Source organism: Arachis stenosperma, chromosome 2, assembly GCF_014773155.1.
Source record: "Arachis stenosperma cultivar V10309 chromosome 2, arast.V10309.gnm1.PFL2, whole genome shotgun sequence".
NCBI classification, from domain to species: domain Eukaryota; kingdom Viridiplantae; phylum Streptophyta; class Magnoliopsida; order Fabales; family Fabaceae; genus Arachis; species Arachis stenosperma.
Genome location: NC_080378.1, coordinates 28,625,890 through 28,643,998, shown reverse-complemented (window position 1 = coordinate 28,643,998; position 18,109 = coordinate 28,625,890). Strand labels below are relative to the sequence as shown.

The window sequence follows — 18,109 nt, the reverse complement described above, 5'->3', positions numbered from 1 at the left end:
CAGGGGCTATCAGAAATAGGATAAATAATTCCAGCCTCCAGTAATTTAGTGACCTCTTTCTGCACCACCTCCTTCATGGCAGGATTTAGCCTCCTCTGTGGTTGAACCACTGGTTTGGCATTATCCTCCAATAGGATCTTGTGCATGCATCTGGCTGGGCTAATGCCCTTGAGATCACTTATGGACCACCCAAGAGCTGTCTTGTGTGTCCTTAGCACTTTAATCAGTGCTTCCTCTTCCTGTGAATTTAAGGCAGAGCTTATAATCACTGGAAAAGTGTCACCCTCTCCCAGAAATGCATATTTCAGGGATGGTGGTAATGGTTTGAGTTCAGGCTTAGGAGGCTTATCCTCCTCCTGAGGAATTTTCGAAAATTCCTTTGCCTCCTCTGGCTCTTCCTGATCAGTTGGAGCATCTTTGAAGATGTCCTCAAGCTCTGATTCTAGGCTTTCAGCCATATTGATCTCTTCTACCAGAGAGTCAATAATGTCAGCGTCCATGCAGTCCTCTGGTGTGTCTGGATGCTGTATTGCTTTTACAGCATTCAACTTGAACTCATCCTCATTGACTCTCAAGGTTACTTCCCCTTTTTGTACATCAATGAGAGTTCGTCCAGTTGCTAGGAAAGGTCTTCCTAGAATGAGAGTTGCACTTTTGTGCTCCTCCATTTCCAGCACCACAAAGTCAGTTGGAAAGGCAAATGGCCCAACCTTGACAATCATGTCCTCTATTATGCCTGATGGGTGTTTAATGGAGCCATCAGCAAGTTGGAGGCATATCCTAGTTGGTTTGACCTCTCCAATCAACCCAAGCTTTCTGATAGTGGATGCAGGTATTAAATTAATACTTGCTCCAAGATCACATAAGGCTACCTTGGTGTAAGTGCCTTCCAATGTGCATGGTATCAGAAAGCTTCCAGGATCTTGAAGCTTTTCTGGTAAGCTTTTTAGAATGACTGCACTGCATTCTTCAGTGAGAAACACTTTTTCAGTTTCTCTCCAATCCTTCTTATGACTTAAGATCTCTTTCATGAACTTAGCATAAGAAGGTATTTGCTCAAGTGCCTCTGCAAAAGGAATCTTTATTTCAAGAGTCCTTAAATAGTCTGCAAAGCGGGCAAATTGTTTATCCTGTTCCGCTTTGCGGAGTTTCTGAGGATAAGGCATCTTGGCTTGATATTCTTCAACCTTAGATGCTGCAGGTTTATTCCTTACAGAAGTGGTTGAAGAAGCCTTGTTAGAGGGATTACTGTCAGCACTCTCAGGTGTCTGATTCTCCTTGGGCGTTTGAACGCCAGGAGTGGATGAAGTTTGGGCGTTAAACGCCAACTTCTCCCCCTTTTCTGGCGTTTGAACGCCAGAACTGGGCAGGGAATGGGCGTTTAACGCCAGCTTTCCTCCCTGTTCTGGCGTTTGAACGCCAGTATTGGGCAAGGAATGGGCGTTTAACGCCAACTTTCCTTCCCTTTCTGGCGTTTGAACGCCAATAATATTCCTCTCTGGGCTCTTACTGTCCTCAGAGGGATTTTGAACAGTGGCTTGGTCATCCTCTGTCAACTGTTCCTTAATTGACTTCTTGCTCTTTTGAGCAGTGGCATTCAGTGTTTTCCCACTCCTCAGTTGAACTGCTTGACATTCTTCTGTTATTTGTTTAGATATTTGCTGTTTTGCTTGATTCAACTGCAGTTCTATGCTCTTGTTAGCAACTTTAGTATCATGGAGCATTTCTTTAAATTCTGCTAACTGTTCTGTCATCAGGAGCAATTGTTGATTAAGCTCATTCATCTGTTCTTGAGGATCAGGATCAGTGACTACTGCCATGACCTCTTCTTGTGGAACAAATTCCTTGCTAGAATATAAGTATTGGTTTCTAGCAACAGTGTCTATAAGCTCTTGAGCTTCTTCAATTGTCTTCCTCATGTGTATAGATCCACCAGCTGAGTGGTCTAAAGACATCTGAGCTTTTTCTGTGAGCCCATAGTAGAAGATGTCTAACTGTACCCACTCTGAAAACATTTCAGAGGGGCATTTTCTAAGCATACCTCTATACCTCTCCCAGGCATTATAAAGGGATTCATTATCCTCTTGTTTAAAGCCTTGGATGTCCAGCCTTAGCTGTGTCATCCTTTTTGGAGGGTAGAAATGATTCAGGAATTTGTCTGATAACTGTTTCCATGTCTTTATGCTTGCTGTAGGTTGGTTATTTAACCACCTTTTAGCTTGATCTTTTACAGCAAATGGAAACAGTAATAGTCTATAGACATCCTGATCTACCTTTTTATCATGTACTGTGTCAGCAATTTGTAAGAACTGTGCCAGAAACTCAGTAGGTTCTTCCTGTGGAAGACCGGAATACTGGCAATTTTGCTGCACTATGATAATGAGTTGAGGATTTAGCTCAAAGCTGCTTGCTTTGATGGGAGGTATACAGATGCTACTCCCATATGCAGCTGTAATGGGGTTAGCATAAGACCCCAGAGTCCTTTTGGACTGATTAATTCCACTTAAGTCCATAATGGACAAAAGGGAAATGAGAATGATTGCAAAGAGATAAATTTTGTTTATTTTTTTTTTTTTGAAATAACCGAAAAAATCAAAATATAATAAAATAAGAGGAAAATAAAATAAAATTCGAAAATTTAAAAATAAAATAAGATCAAAGCAAATTGAGAACTGAATCAATTAGTAAAAAAAAGATTTTGAAAACAGCAATTAAGAAGATATGATTGAAAAATTTTTATGAAAAAGATTTGATTTTTTTAAAAAGAGGAAAGAGAAAAACACAAAAGACACCAAACTTAAAATTTTTAGAAAATCAAACACTGAATTTTTCGAAAATTTTAAGAGAAAAACACAAAGAGGACACCAAACTTAGAATTTTTATGAATCAAAAAGGGACTAAGAACATGCAAAAACGAAAATTTAAAAGAAAAACAAAAGCATGCAATTGACACCAAACTTAGAATATGAAACTAGACTCAACTAAAAGACTCTAAACCAACAAAAATAAAACAATCCTAATCTAAGCAACAAAATAAACCGTCAGTTGTCCAAACTCGAACAATCCCCGGCAACGGCGCCAAAAACCTGGTGCACGAAATTGCAATAACACTTTTGCAATCCCGCACAACTAACCAGCAAGTGCACTGGGTCGTCCAAGTAATACCTTGCGTGAGCAAGGGTCGATCCCACGGAGATTGTCGGCTTGAAGCAAGCTATGGTTATCTTGTAAATCTTAGTCAGGATATCAGAAATTATCAGGATTGATTGTAAGAAGCAAAAGAACATGTAATGGTTACTTGTACTGCAGTAATGGAGAATGTGTTGAGGTTTGGAGATGCTCCATCTTCCGAATCTCTGCTTTCCTACTGTCTTCTTCATCAAACACGCATGTCTCCTTCCATGGCAAGCTCGTGTAGGGTCTCACTGTTGTCAGCAGCTACCTCCCATCCGCGCAGTGAAAGCTAATGCACACACTCTGTCACAGTGCTGCCAATCACCGGTTTGGTTCCCTCCCCTACCGGAATAGAATCACTCTTTTGCGTCTGTCACTAACGCCCAGTAGGTTACAGGTTTGAAGCACGTCACAGTCATTCAATCATTGAATCCTACTCAGAATACCACAGACAAGGTTTAGACCTTCCGGATTCTCTTGAATGCTGCCATCAGGTCCTGCCTATACCACGAAGATTCCAATTAAAGAACCCAAGAGATAACTACTCAATCTAAGATAGAACAGAGGTGGTTGTCAGGCACGTGTTCATGGTTGAGAATGATGATGATTGTCACGGATCATCACATTCATCCGGATTAAGAACAAGTGTTATCTTAGAATGGAAGCAAGCATGATTGAATAAGAAACAGTAGTAATTGCATTAATCCATCAAGACACAGCAGAGCTCCTCACCCCCAACCATGGGGTTTAGAGGCTCATACTGTGGAAAGAACGTGTACAAAATGTTATGGGGTCATAAGGTTCTGATTACAATGTCAAAAGGTCCTATAAGTAGTAAACTAGTATCCTAAGGTTTACAGAAATGAGTAAATGACAGAAAAATCCACTTCCTGGCCCACTTGGTGTGTGCTTGGGCTGAGCAATGAAGGAAATTCGTGTAGAGACCTTTTCTGGAGTTAAACGCCAGTTCTCATGCCAGTTTGGGCGTTTAACTCCAACTTTTATTCCAGTTCCGGCGTTTAACGCTGGAATTTCTGAGGCCGGATTGCTACGCGGGTTTGGGCCATCAAATCTTGGACAAAGTATGGACTATTATATATTGCTGGAAAGCCCAGGATGTCTACTTTCCAATGCCGTTGAGAGCGCGCCAATTGGGCTTCTGTAGCTCCAGAAAATCCACTTTGAGTGCAGGGAGGTCAGAATCCAACAGCATCTGCAGTCCTTTTCAGTCTCTGGATCAGATTTTTGCTCAGGACCCTCAATTTCAGTCAGAAAATACCTGAAATCACAGAAAAACATACAAACTCATAGTAAAGTCCAGAAAAGTGAATTTTAATTAAAAACTAATAAAAATATACTAAAAACTAACTAAAAGATACTAAAAACATACTAAAAACAATGCCAAAAAGCATACAAATTATCCGCTCATCATGGCCCAAAGCACTCTGTCTTCCAGTATTACCACCGGATACATACATGCCACAGACACATAATTGGGTGAACCTTTTCAGATTGTGACTTAGCTTTGCTAGAGTCCCCAATTAGAGGTGTACAGGGTTCTTAAGCACACTCTTTTTGCCTTGGATCACAACTTTATTTCTTTCTTTTTCTTTCTTTTTCTCTTTTTTTTTTCGTTTTTTTTTCGTTTCTTTTCTCTTTTTTTTTCTGTATTCATTGCTTTTTCTTGCTTCAAGAATCATTTTTTTATGATTTTTCAGATCCTCAGTAACATGTCTCCTTTTTCATCATTCTTTCAAGAGCCAACATTCATGAACCACAAATTCAAAAGACATATGCACTGTTTAAGCATACATTCAGAAAACAAAAGTGTTGCCACCACATCAAAATAATTAAACTGTTATAAAATTCAAAATTCATGCAATTCTTTTCTTTTTCAATTAAGAACTTTGTTTATTTAAGAAAGGTGATGGATTCATAGGACATTCATAACTTTAAGGCATAGACACTAAGACACTAATGATCATAAGACACAAACATAGACAAACATAAGCATGAAAATTTCAAAAAACAGGAAAATAAAGAACAAGGAGATTAAAGAACGGGTCCACCTTAGTGATGGCGGCTTGTTCTTCCTCTTGAAGGTCTTATGGAGTGCTTGAGCTCCTTAATGTCTCTTCCTTGTCTTTGTTGCTCCTCTCTCATGATTCTTTGATCTTCTCTAATTTCATGGAGGAGAATGGAGTGTTCTTGGTGCTCCACCCTTAGTTGTCCCATGTTGGAACTCAGTTCTCCTAGGGAGGTGTTTAGTTGCTCCCAATAGTCTTGTGGAGGAAAGTGCATCCCTTGAGGCATCTCAGGGATCTCATGATGAGAGGGGTCTCTTGTTTGCTCCATCCTTTTCTTAGTGATGGGCTTGTCCTCATCAATGAGGATGTCTCCCTCTATGTCAACTCCAACTGAATAACAGAGGTGACAAATGAGATGAGGAAAGGCTAACCTTGCCAAGGTGGAGGACTTGTCCGCCACCTTATAGAGTTCTTGAGCTATAACCTCATGAACTTCCACTTCTTCTCCAATCATGATGCTATGAATCATGATGGCCCGGTCTAGAGTCACTTCGGACCGGTTGCTAGTGGAAATGATTGAGCGTTGGATAAACTCCAACCATCATCTAGCTATGGGCTTGAGGTCATGCCTTCTCAATTGAACCGGCTTCCCTCTTGAATCTCTCTTCCATTGGGCGCCCTCTTCACAAATGTCAGTGAGGACTTGGTCCAACCTTTGATCAAAGTTGACCCTTCTAGTGTAAGGATGTTCATCTCCTTGCATCATAGGTAAGTTGAATGCCAACCTTACATTTTCCGGACTAAAATCCAAGTATTTCCCCCGAACCATAGTAAGCCAATTCTTTGGATCCGGGTTCACACTTTGATCATGGTTCTTGGTGATCCATGCATTGGCATAGAACTCTTGAACCATTAAGATTCCGACTTGTTGAATGGGGTTGGTGAGAACTTCCCAACCTCTTCTTCGGATCTCATGTCGGATCTCCGGATATTCACTCTTTTTGAGTGAAAAAGGGACCTCGGGGATCACCTTCTTCAAGGCCACAACTTCATAGAAGTGGTCTTGATGCACCCTTGAGATGAATCTCTCCATCTCCCATGACTCGGAGGTGGAAGCTTTTGCCTTCCCTTTCCTCTTTCTAGAGGTTTCTCCGGCCTTGGATGCCATAAATGGTTATGGAAAAATAAAAAGCAATTCTTTTACCACACCAAACTTAAAAGGTTTGCTCGTCCTCGAGCAAAAGAAGAAAGAAGAGAGTAGAAGAAGAAGAAATGAGGAAGAAGGGAATGGCTTTGTGTTCGGCCAAAGAGGGGGAGAAGTGGTGTTTAGGTTGTGTGAAAATGAAGGAGTGAAGAAGTGTTTATATAGGAGAGGGGGGGCTCATGGTTTGGTCATGTATGGGTGGGTTTGGGAGGGAAAGTGGTTTGAATTTGAAGAGTGAGGTAGGTGGGGTTTTATGAAGGATGGATGTGAGTGGTGAAGAGAAAGATGGGATTTGATAGGTGAATGGTTTTTTGGGGAAGAGGTATTGAGGTGATTGGTGAATGGGGAAGAAGAGAGAGAGTGGTAGGGTTGGTGGGGATCCTGTGGGGTCCACAGATCCTGTGGTGTCAAGGGAAAGTCATCCCTGCACCAAATGGCATGCAAAAACGCGTTTTGAGCCAATTCTGGCGTTAAACGCCGGGCTGGTGCCCATTTCTGGCGTTTAACGCCAGGTTCTTGCCCTTTCCTGGCGTTTAACGCCAGTCTGGTGCCCCTTTCTGGCGTTAAACGCCCAGAATGGTGCCAGACTGGGCGTTAAACGCCCATCTGCTAGCCTTACTGGCGTTTAAACGCCAGTAGGTTCTTCCTCCAGGGTGTGCTATTTTTCTTCCTGTTTTTCATTCTGTTTTTGCTTTTTCAATTGATTTTGTGACTTCTCATGATCATCAACCTACAAAAAACATAAAATAACAAAGGAAAATAGATAAAATATGACATTGGGTTGCCTCCCAACAAGCGCTTCTTTAATGTCAGTAGCTTGACAGAGGGCTCTCATGGAGCCTCACAAATGCTCAGAGCAATGTTGGAACCTCCCAACACCAAACTTAGAGTTTGAATGTGGGGGTTCAACACCAAACTTAGAGTTTGGTTGTGGCCTCCCAACACCAAACTTAGAGTTTGACTGTGGGGGCTCTGTTTGACTCTGATTTTAGAGAAGCTCTTCATGCTTCCTCTCCATGGTGACAGAGGGATATCCTTGAGCCTTAAACACAAAGGATTCTTCATTCACTTGAATGATCAGTTCACCTCTATCAACATCAATCACAGCCTTTGCTGTGGCTAGGAAGGGTCTGCCAAGGATGATAGATTCATCCATGCACTTCCCAGTTTCTAGGACTATGAAATCAGCAGGGATGTAGTGGTCTTCAATCTTCACCAAAACATCCTCTACAAGTCCATAAGCTTGTTTCTTGAATTGTCTGCCATCTCTAGTGAGATTCTTGCAGCTTGCACCTCAAAGATCCCTAGCTTCTCCATTACAGAGAGAGGCATGAGGTTTACACTTGACCCTAAGTCACACAGAGCCTTCTTGAAGGTCATGGTGCCTATGGTACAAGGTATGGAGAACTTCCCAGGGTCCTGCCTCTTTTGAGGTAATTTCTGCCTAGACAAGTCATCCAATTCTTTGGTGAGCAAAGGGGGTTCATCCTCCCAAGTCTCATTTCCAAATAACTTGTCATTTAGTTTCATGATTGCTCCAAGGTATGTAGCAACTTGCTCTTCAGTGACATACTCATCCTCTTCAGAGGAAGAATACTCATCATAGCTCATGAAAGGCAGAAGTAAGTCCAATGGAATCTCTATGGTCTCATTTTGAGTCTCAGATTCCCATGGTTCCTCATTGGGGAACTCAGTGGAGGCTAGTGCACGCCCATTGAGGTCTTCCTCAGTGGCGTTCACTTCCTCTCCTTCCTCTCCAAATTCGGCCATGTTTATGGCCTTGCACTCTCCTTTTGGATTTTCTTCTGTATTGCTTGGAAGAGTACTAGGAGGGAGTTCAGTAACCTTCTTGCTCAGCTGTCCCACTTGTGCCTCTAAATTCCTAATGGAGGACCTTGTTTCAGTCATGAAACTTTGAGTGGTTTTGATTAGATCAGAGACCATGGTTGCTAAGTCAGAGTGGTTCTGCTTAGAATTCTCTGTCTGTTGCTGAGAAGATGATGGAAAAGGCTTGCCATTGCTAAACCTGTTTCTTCCACCATTATTGTTGTTGAAACCTTGTTGAGGTCTCTGCTGATCCTTCCATGAGAAATTTGGGTGATTTCTCCATGAAGAATTATAGGTGTTTCCATAGGGTTCTCCCAGGTAATTCACCTCTTCCATTGAAGGGTTCTCAGGATCATAAGCTTCTTCTTCAGATGAAGCATCCTTAGTACTGCTTGGTGCATTTTGCATTCCAGACAGACTTTGAGAAATCAAATTGACTTGTTGAGTCAATATCTTGTTCTGAGCCAGAATGGCATTCAGAGTATCAATCTCAAGAACTCCTTTCTTCTGACTTGTCCCATTGTTCACAGGATTCCTTTCAGAAGTGTACATGAATTGGTTATTTGCAACCATTTCAATTAGCTCTTGAGCTTCTGTAGGCGTCTTCTTCAGATGAAGAGATCCTCCAGCAGAGCTATCCAAAGACATCTTGGATAGTTCAGACAGACCATCATAGAAAATACCTATGATGCTCCATTCAGAAAGCATGTCAGATGGACATTTTCTGATTAATTGTTTGTATCTTTCCCAAGCTTCATAGAGGGATTCTCCATCCTTCTGTCTGAAGGTTTGGACTTCCACTCTAAGCTTACTCAATTTTTGAGGTGGAAAGAACTTTGCCAAGAAGGCATTGACTAGCTTTTCCCATGAGTCCATGCTTTCTTTAGGTTGTGAGTCCAACCATGTCCTAGCTCTGTCTCTTACAGCAAAAGGGAATAGCATAAGTCTGTAGATCTCAGGGTCAATCCCATTAGTCTTGTCAGTGTCACAGATTTGCAAGAATTCAGCTAAGAACTGATGAGGATCTTCCAATGGAAGTCCATGGAACTTGCAATTCTGTTGCATTAGAGAAACTAATTGAGGCTTAAGCTCAAAGTTGTTTGCTCCAATGGCAGGGATAGAGATGCTTCTCCCATAGAAGTCGGGAGTAGGTGCAGTAAAGTCACCCAGCACCTTCCTTGCATTGTTGTTGTTTTCGGCTGCCATGTGTTCGTCTTCTTTGAAGAATTCGGTTAGGTCCTCTACAGAGAGTTGTGCTTTAGCCTCTCTTAGCTTTCGCTTCAAGGTCCTTTCAGGTTCAGGGTCAGCTTCAACAAGAATGCCTTTGTCTTTGTTCCTGCTCATATGAAAGAGAAGAGAACAAGAAAATGTGGAGTCCTCTATGTCACAGTATAGAGATCCCTTGAGGTGTCAGAGGAAAAGAAAAATAGAAGGAAGAGGTAGAAGAATTCGAACTTAATTAGATAGAGTTCGAATTGTGCATTGAGAAGGAGTGGTACTCCATAAATAGAAGGATGTGGGAAGAGGGGAAGAAATTTTCGAAAATTAAATTAAAAAGATTTTAAAAACATTTTGAAAAACTTTAATTGATTTTCGAAAACCAAGAGTGGGAAAGAAATCAAGTAATTTTTGAAAAAGATTTTGAAATTAGAAATAAAAAAGATATGATTTAAAAACTATTTTGAAAAAGATGTGATTAAAGAGATTTGATTGAGAAGTTATGGTTTTAAAAAGATATGATTGAAAAGATATGATTTGAAAATAATTTTTTAAAAAAAAGATTTGATTTTAAAAATTAATGACTTGGCTAACAAGAAAAGATATGATTCAGACATTAAACCTTTCTTAACAGAAAAGGCAACATACTTGAAATGTTGAATCAAATCATTAATTGATAGCAAGTACCTTTGAAAAAGAAAGAAATTGATTTTGAAAACATTTGATTGAAAAGATATGATTTGATTTTGAAAAACTTTGAAAACTTGAAAAAAAAATTGATTTGAAAACAAAATCCTCCCCCTTGTGCCATCCTGGCGTTAAACGCTCAGAATGGTGCACATTCTGGCGTTTAACGCCCAATGCACTACCTTTTTGGGCGTTAAACGCCCAACCAGGCACCCTGGCTGGCGTTTAAACGCCAGTCTGTCCTTCTTCACTGGGCGTTTTGAACGCCCAGCTTTTTCTGTGAAATTCCTCTGCTGCATGTTCTGAATCTTCAGTTCCCTGTACTATTGACTTGAAAATAGAACCAAGATTATATAAACAATGCATGCAAGACACCAAACTTAAAATAAGACACTAGACTCAAACAAGAAACATAAAATATTTTTGGTTTTTATGATTTTGAAATTTTTTTGTGCTTTTTCGAAAATTATATGAAAATAGAAAATAAAGGTTTCAGAATTCTCAATTTGGATTCCAGGAATCATTGCAATGCTAGTCTAAGACTTCGGTCCAGGAATTAGACATGGCTTCACAGCCAGCCAAGCTTTCAAAGAAAGCTTCGGTCCAAAACACTAGACATGGCCAATGGCCAGCCAAGCCTTAGCAGATCATTGCTCCAATAGCAAGATTGATAGAAATCAACAAGTTCTTGTGATGATAAGTTGAAACCTCGGTCCAATAAGATTAGACATGGCTTCACAGCCAGCCAGATTTCAACAGATCATCATGAAACTCTAGAACTCATTCTTAAGAACTCTGAAAAAAAAATACCTAATCTAAGCAACAAGATGAACCGTCAGTTGTCCATACACGAAACAATCCCCGGCAACGGCGCCAAAAACTTGGTGCGCGAAATCGTGATCACTACAACTTTGCACAACTAACCAGCAAGTGCACTGGGTCGTCCAAGTAATAAACCTTACGCGAGTAAGGGTCGATCCCACGGAGATTGTTGGTATGAAGCAAGCTATGGTCACCTTGTAAATCTTAGTCAGGCAGACTCAAATGGGTATAGATGATGAATAAAACATAAAGATAAAGATAGAGATACTTATGTATATCATTGGTGAGAGCTTCAGATAAGCGTATGAAGATGCTGTCCCTTCCGTCTCTCTGCTTTCCTACTGTCTTCATCCAATCCTTCTTACTCCTTTCCATGGCAAGCTTATGCAAGGGTTTCACCGTTGTCAGTGGCTACCTCCCATCCTCTCAGTGGAAATGTTCAACGCACCCTGTCACGGCACGGCTATCCATCTGTCAGTTCTCGATCAGGCCGGAATAGAATCCAGTGATTCTTTTGCGTCTGTCACTAACGCCCCGCCCTCAAGAGTTTGAAGCACGTCACAGTCATTCAATCATTGAATCCTACTCAGAATACCACAGACAAGGTTAGACCTTCCGGATTCTCTTGAATGCCGCCATCAGTTCTTGCCTATACCACGAAGACTCTGATCTCACGGAATGGCTGGCTCGTTTGTCAGGCGATCAACCATGCATCGTGTATCAGGAATCCAAGAGATAAACATTAGAGCCTCGTTTGCTTGTAGAACAAAAGTGGTTGTCAGTCACTTTGTTCATAAGTGAGAATGATGATGAGCGTCACATAATCATCACATTCATTAAGTTCTTGAGTGCGAATGAATATCTTAGAATAAGAACAAGCGGAATTGAATAGAAGAACAATAGTAATTGCATTAATACTCGAGGTACAGCAGAGCTCCACACCTTAATCTATGGTGTGTAGAAACTCCACCGTTGAAAATACATAAGAACAAGGTCTAGGCATGGCCGAATGGCCAGCCTCCCAAAGTGATCAAAAGATCTAAAGATCAAAAGATTCCAAAGATCAGAAGATGTCAAATACAATAGTAAAAGGTCCTATATATAGAGAACTAGTAGCCTAAGGTTTACAAAGATGAGTAAATGACATAAAAATCCACTTCCAGGCCCACTTGGTGTGTGTTTGGGCTGAGAAATGAAGCATTTTTCGTGTAGAGACTCTTCTTGGAGTTAAACGCCAGCTTTGGTGCCAGTTTGGGCGTTTAACTCCCATTCTTGTGCCAGTTCCGGCGTTTAACGCTGGGAATTCTGAGGGTGACTTTGAACGCCGGTTTGGGCCATCAACTCTTGGGCAAAGTATGGACTATCATATATTGCTGGAAAGCCCATGATGTCTACTTTCCAACGCCGTTGAGAGCGCGCCAATTGGGCTTTTGTAGCTCCAGAAAATCCACTTTGAGTGCAGGGAGGTCAGAATCCAACAGCATCTGCAGTCCTTTTCAGTCTCTGAATCAGATTTTTGCTCAGGTCCCTCAATTTCAGCCAGAAAATACCTGAAATCACAGAAAAACACACAAACTCATAGTAAAGTCCAGAAAAGTGAATTTTAACTAAAAACTAATAAAAATATACTAAGAACTCAACTAAAACTACTAAAAACATACTAAAAACAATGCCAAAAAGCGTATAAATTATCCGCTCATCAAATAGACAACTTAACAGTCATAAAAATAAAAAACAACTGTCATAAAAATCAGTATGCTTCCTTTCCCTTTTCATAGAAACCTTCAACTAAGTACCTTTGAGATTATTATCATGACCTTGGACATTAAATAATTATGTCAATATAAAATTTGATATCTTCTAACTCAAAATCGTAGATAGGTTCTGTAAAACATGACAAAAAATGTAATTGATCTCCTTGTTGTCTCTTAAGCCAAAATTTACATATAAATTTAGGTATTTAACTCATTATAGTTACTGTTGGTAAAATACAGTAATATGATTTCCTATTATCATGCAGCTAGACTTAATATGAAGTTACAAATAAATTCACATATAAAATAACGATAATAATAAAACTAAAAATTAAAGTGTTGGCAATTAACACACTAAGATTAGCTATAATATCTATTTTTTTTTGCTTTTAACATAATCCAAACACATAGCAAAAGAATTTTAAAAAATTGGTATGGAATCATAATTCTTGTAACATAAACACTAAAACGAAAAATCATCTTCATAAATATTTTGTTGAACTTAAAGCTCATGAACTAAGGACAAACTCAAATATATATATATATATATATATATATATATATATATATATATAATATTAAAAAATATATCTCCCAAATTCTTGTTGTATTTTGGAAAATATATTATAAAAAAGAATTTTTTTTATACAAAGTCTTTGACAAATTTGTTACCCAAAAGTGAGGCTAGGAAACACAAAAATAACCTCTACATACAAATCAAAAACTCAGAAGTCCAACCACAAAAGAAATCAACTTGCTTATTACTTAAAAAATCTCAATGATCTCTATTAATATTGGTCATATAACCACATTTTGGGATCAATCATAGTAGGAATTCACTTATCATTCTTCTCTTCATATACATTATCCTGAGTTCTCATATATACAAATTATAGGCTTGTAGCTCTCTAGAGAACATTTAGTTCATACTGAATTTTGTTATCTTATTATCGGAATATAAGAAAATAAGTCGAAATTACAAAATTAACATTAAGAATATTGTAATAAAATTGAGGTAAAAGTATCACTTATATAGATGATCAAAATCAAGGTACAAGATCTGGCAAAATAATCTGGGAAGGATGCAATTTCAATGTATTAGAATCATTAGCAAGAATGAAGTACATATCATCTTATGATTACCACAATATATTGATCGATAAGATAATCATTTTAACTATAAATCTACAAACATGAGAAGCGACAGTATATTTGATTTTTCTTTTTATTATCCTAAACAAGAACAAAAACTTTACAAAAAAAAAAAGGAATACCAAAGAAAATACGAGCCTTTTAAAAATCATGTTGAGAATAAAGAAACTTTTTTTATATGTGAGTCAGTAGTTATAATATACTAAAGATTATTTTATATGATGGAAGGAAAATTCTAGTGCCAAAAACCAGTATTATTACAACAGGGCAACATGAATTAATACAACAAATTTTCTTATAGTTGGGTTCTCTATACTTTTGGCATAACAAATTCCTTGCTTTTAAAATACGAACTAACAACCTTTACGAGACAAATAACAAGGTTCATCAGGCGAAATAGTTTGCATTACAGAGCACTACAAATCAAGAAAACCAATCTTCCTAAAACTCTAAAAATAAGAATAATACCGAGAATAGGAGAATTTTTAAAAAACAAGGGTTAAGAAAATTCTTAGGTTTAATATCTTAGCCAAAAACAAAATTCATCCTCCAATCACCAACAAAAAGAAAGCGTTCACAATCTAGATCTCACTTGAATAATCAGAAAAATAGTCCCATGAAAGAAAAGCCACGTTCAACAAATAAAACCATAGCAGAACAGATTATCAAACTAAAAAATCTCGACCAAACAATCAGATTGAAAAAGATTTTCAATTCAACTAACAGATCATTAAAATAAAATATTTACCACACCTAAACAAAGAAAATTATAATTTCAATGCAGCAAACAAGAATAATACTCCATTCGTATGTTCGTCACATAGTTCTTCTACTTGAGCAACCAAATAACAGTTTTCAAAGTTATTGATTCGAAAGAAAGAATCACGAGTGGTTTAAAATTATGTTAACTTCAAAGATCATCAACATAAGAAGAACAAACTTGTTTTTATCAAAATTTAGAACAAAGCATCTCAACGAGCAGCTAAGTAAATCCACAATCCACAAATTCAAATACAATTCTATAAAAGGAATAAGATAATAATTCACAGCAAAAACATATCGAATCTTCTAGATCATGGATGAAATCTTGAAATCAGAAATCATAGAGAATAATACAAAGGCGAAGAAGGTTAAAGCAAATTTTCTCAAAAGTGAAGAAGAGTAGAATCAGCCAAAAGATAAAGAGTCAAAACCGAAACCAATGCACCAACATGTTCAAAAAAACCTACCAAAGGATAAGTCGAGATTGGTTATAAGAAAAGGATAAGAGTAGCAGAAGTGGCAGAGGATGCATGATCACAATAATCAGAAGACAACAATGACACAGAGGACAAAGATGACATTCTTATAGGCCTCTGATAGTGCCACAATTTGTATAAATAGTCACGCTTCTATTTATACAATTGTGATCCTACCATAGGACACTTGCTCCATATTACACAGATTAAACCTAAGCCCTGATACCAATTTGTCACAACCCAAAATGAGTCATGACCAGTGCTCAGGAAAATAATCCCATAGCAAGCTTAATATACTCAAATATAAATTGAATAAGAAAGTTACAAATATTTTTCATGTTCGAAAATAAATAGTTATACATTTTTAACAAAAATTACCATAATTAAAAATGGTTTGACCTTGCCTGTGTCATATGGAGCACATACATCTAGAAACTCGTCAACAAATAAGTACTCATTGCAGATCGTTACATCTCGAATAGAAAGTCTCACATAGACAGGTAATTGTTCCTGAAAAATATTTTTGGAAAAATGGGGTGAGTTTTGTAACTCAGTGACTAGACAATACATCTATAATCGACATGAGACCATATAAATATTATATAAAAATAATTTTAATTAGAAAATAATAGTTGATAATAATAAGTGAATCAATAAGGGAGTTCTCATATAGAAATCAAATCAAAAGTATACACTTGCGCAGCTCCACCTCTATGGATAGCTCTTTCCTCTCGTGTGTCCTAACAGAATAGCAAAACTAATGTGTGGCCTACACGTTAGGCTAGGAACACCCCTGCTAGCTGAAGTCTGAGTTAGATGCATCTAAGTTAATGTCATAGCTGTCAACTACAGTTTTCTAATACGAGCCTCCCAAGCTAATTCAAAATATATAATTTCAAATATAACTAATTCTTCGGTCTTTCAAATATGATGTATCAAATCAAATCGAATAATACTTTCTCATTCAAATCCTTTTCAATAATATTTTCTCAATCTCAAGGCATTTCAAACATATTTCACAATTTCAAAATAAGTAAGTACCAACCAATATTTCAATGCTTCAAAAATACATATTTGAATAAAATCAAATGTTTTAAATAATATAAAACTTCATCAAGAATACATATAGTCTCATAAAAAAATATAGTCTCACGTGCATATTAAAATGAGCTTAACAAGGATAAATATTTAGCTTTAACAAATCGAATATTCAAGACAATTTAAAATCCTTTAATAGTAATCTTATAAGTATAATTATAATTTCAAAGTACTGTATATCAAAATAATTATAAATGCAAAGCCAAACAATTATCAATGTAAAGCCAACTCACAGCGTGGTACTAAGGAATCAAAGAGACCAAACCTGGAGTGCTAAATTAAAAGGTGAGAAAGGTTAGAATAGAATGGAACGAAAGAACGCAGAATTCAGACCGAGCCAGTAACAGCAACTTCAATTCAAACAGCAGCAACGTCTATGTCACAGATGTAATATTGACAACAACAACAGTATCGCTATCACTTCTAGCCCGTAACAAACAACACCAAAAGCAAATTAATCAAGAAAGACAGGGCGAAAATGGGGTGAGACAGTAAGGTAGATAAAAGTGGAACATGAATAGAAAGAGATGTCAACTACAAGGAGAATGGGATTTGTTTTACCAAGGTAAAGCTATAGTAGTGGTGGCTCTTCGCAGTAACAATTCCAATGACTTTGGTGGCAACATTCATGGCCCTAGTGACTTCGGCAACCAATGGAAAACTAGAAACAAAAGTAGAATAGAACAATCCCTTTTCTGGTGACCTCCTCCACCTGCTACGGAGGCAACTACAGTGACAGTGGAAGAACAGAAGGCTGGCTCTGTCTTGCGGTGGTGGAAGACAACAGTATCTCGACAATGAGCTCCAAGCAGAGCTCCGCTTTCTCTCTCCCATTCGTGTCCTCCTTCTCTGCCCTGGTTGGCGATGATGATGGCCTCAACTGGGACAGCGACAGTCTCGATCAACGGCAGCGGCGACGACGGGCATAGCGACGATGACAGGACTCCCTCTTTCCTCTTCTCAGTCGCACGCTTTCCTCTGGAAGGTCGGCGATCTCACTCTCATATCTCTCATACGTCTCTTCTTTTTTCTGCACAGTAACAACGGTGCCCAGCCCCGCCGGTGTCGTCTCTTCCATCTTCTCCCTTTCTTCTTCATTTCTTCTTCAATCGCTCTGATAAACCCTATTTGTAGGGTTTATCTTATGCTTCATTTAAGGGATTTTATGACCTTTTACCCACATTTATTCAATGAAATAGCATGGTTTCATGATTGTCTCTCAATTTGTGCTTAAGTGTGAAAACATGCTTTCTAGGTCCTTAATTAGCTAAATTTAGTTCACCTTTGATTCCACTAGATGCCTTGATGTGTTTGTAAAGTGATTTCAAGTTGAAAAGGCTAGGAATGAATCAAAGGCGTGAAAGGAAAGCATACAAAGTGGAGAAGATCATGAAAAGCCAAAGAATTGAACTCGCCCATAGACGCGCGCGCATTAGGCGCTTACGCGCACCTTGCGAATTACCCCATGGACGCGTACGCGTGCTATGCGCGTACGCGTCGGTGCTGGTATATAATTTTTTAATAAAAATGTGGCCAACGAATTCAGAAGGGTTGTGGGGCCCAATCCCAACCAACTTTGGCGCCAAAAATGCTATTTAAAGCCAAGGATTGAAGAGCAAAGGGGGATTCCATCATTCACACTCATTAGGATTAGTTTAAAGTTAGTTTTAGAGAGAGAAGCTCTCACTTCTCTCTAGGATTAGGATTAAGATTAGGTTTAGTTCTTAGATCTAGGTTTAATTCATGCTTTGATTTACTTTTCCTTTTGTAATTCTTCTTCTCCTACATCTCTTCTCTCTAGTTTAGCATTTAATTCTTGTAATTCTCTACTTTTATGTTGATGCACTTTTGTTTTTTTTCTATTTTCCTTTTATGCAATTTGAGATAATTCATGTAGATCTTGTTCAT

The 18,109-nt window shown here is 38.4% G+C and overlaps 1 non-coding gene across 1 annotated transcript; it reads left to right on the top strand.

The window, feature by feature from the left end:
* Window positions 1-8,938: 8,938 nt before the first annotated feature.
* Window positions 8,939-9,042, top strand: LOC130963739 (small nucleolar RNA R71). Its single transcript, XR_009079859.1, has one exon. It is a non-coding gene; the product is annotated as a small nucleolar RNA R71 (small nucleolar RNA).
* The last annotated feature ends 9,067 nt before the right edge of the window (window positions 9,043-18,109 follow it).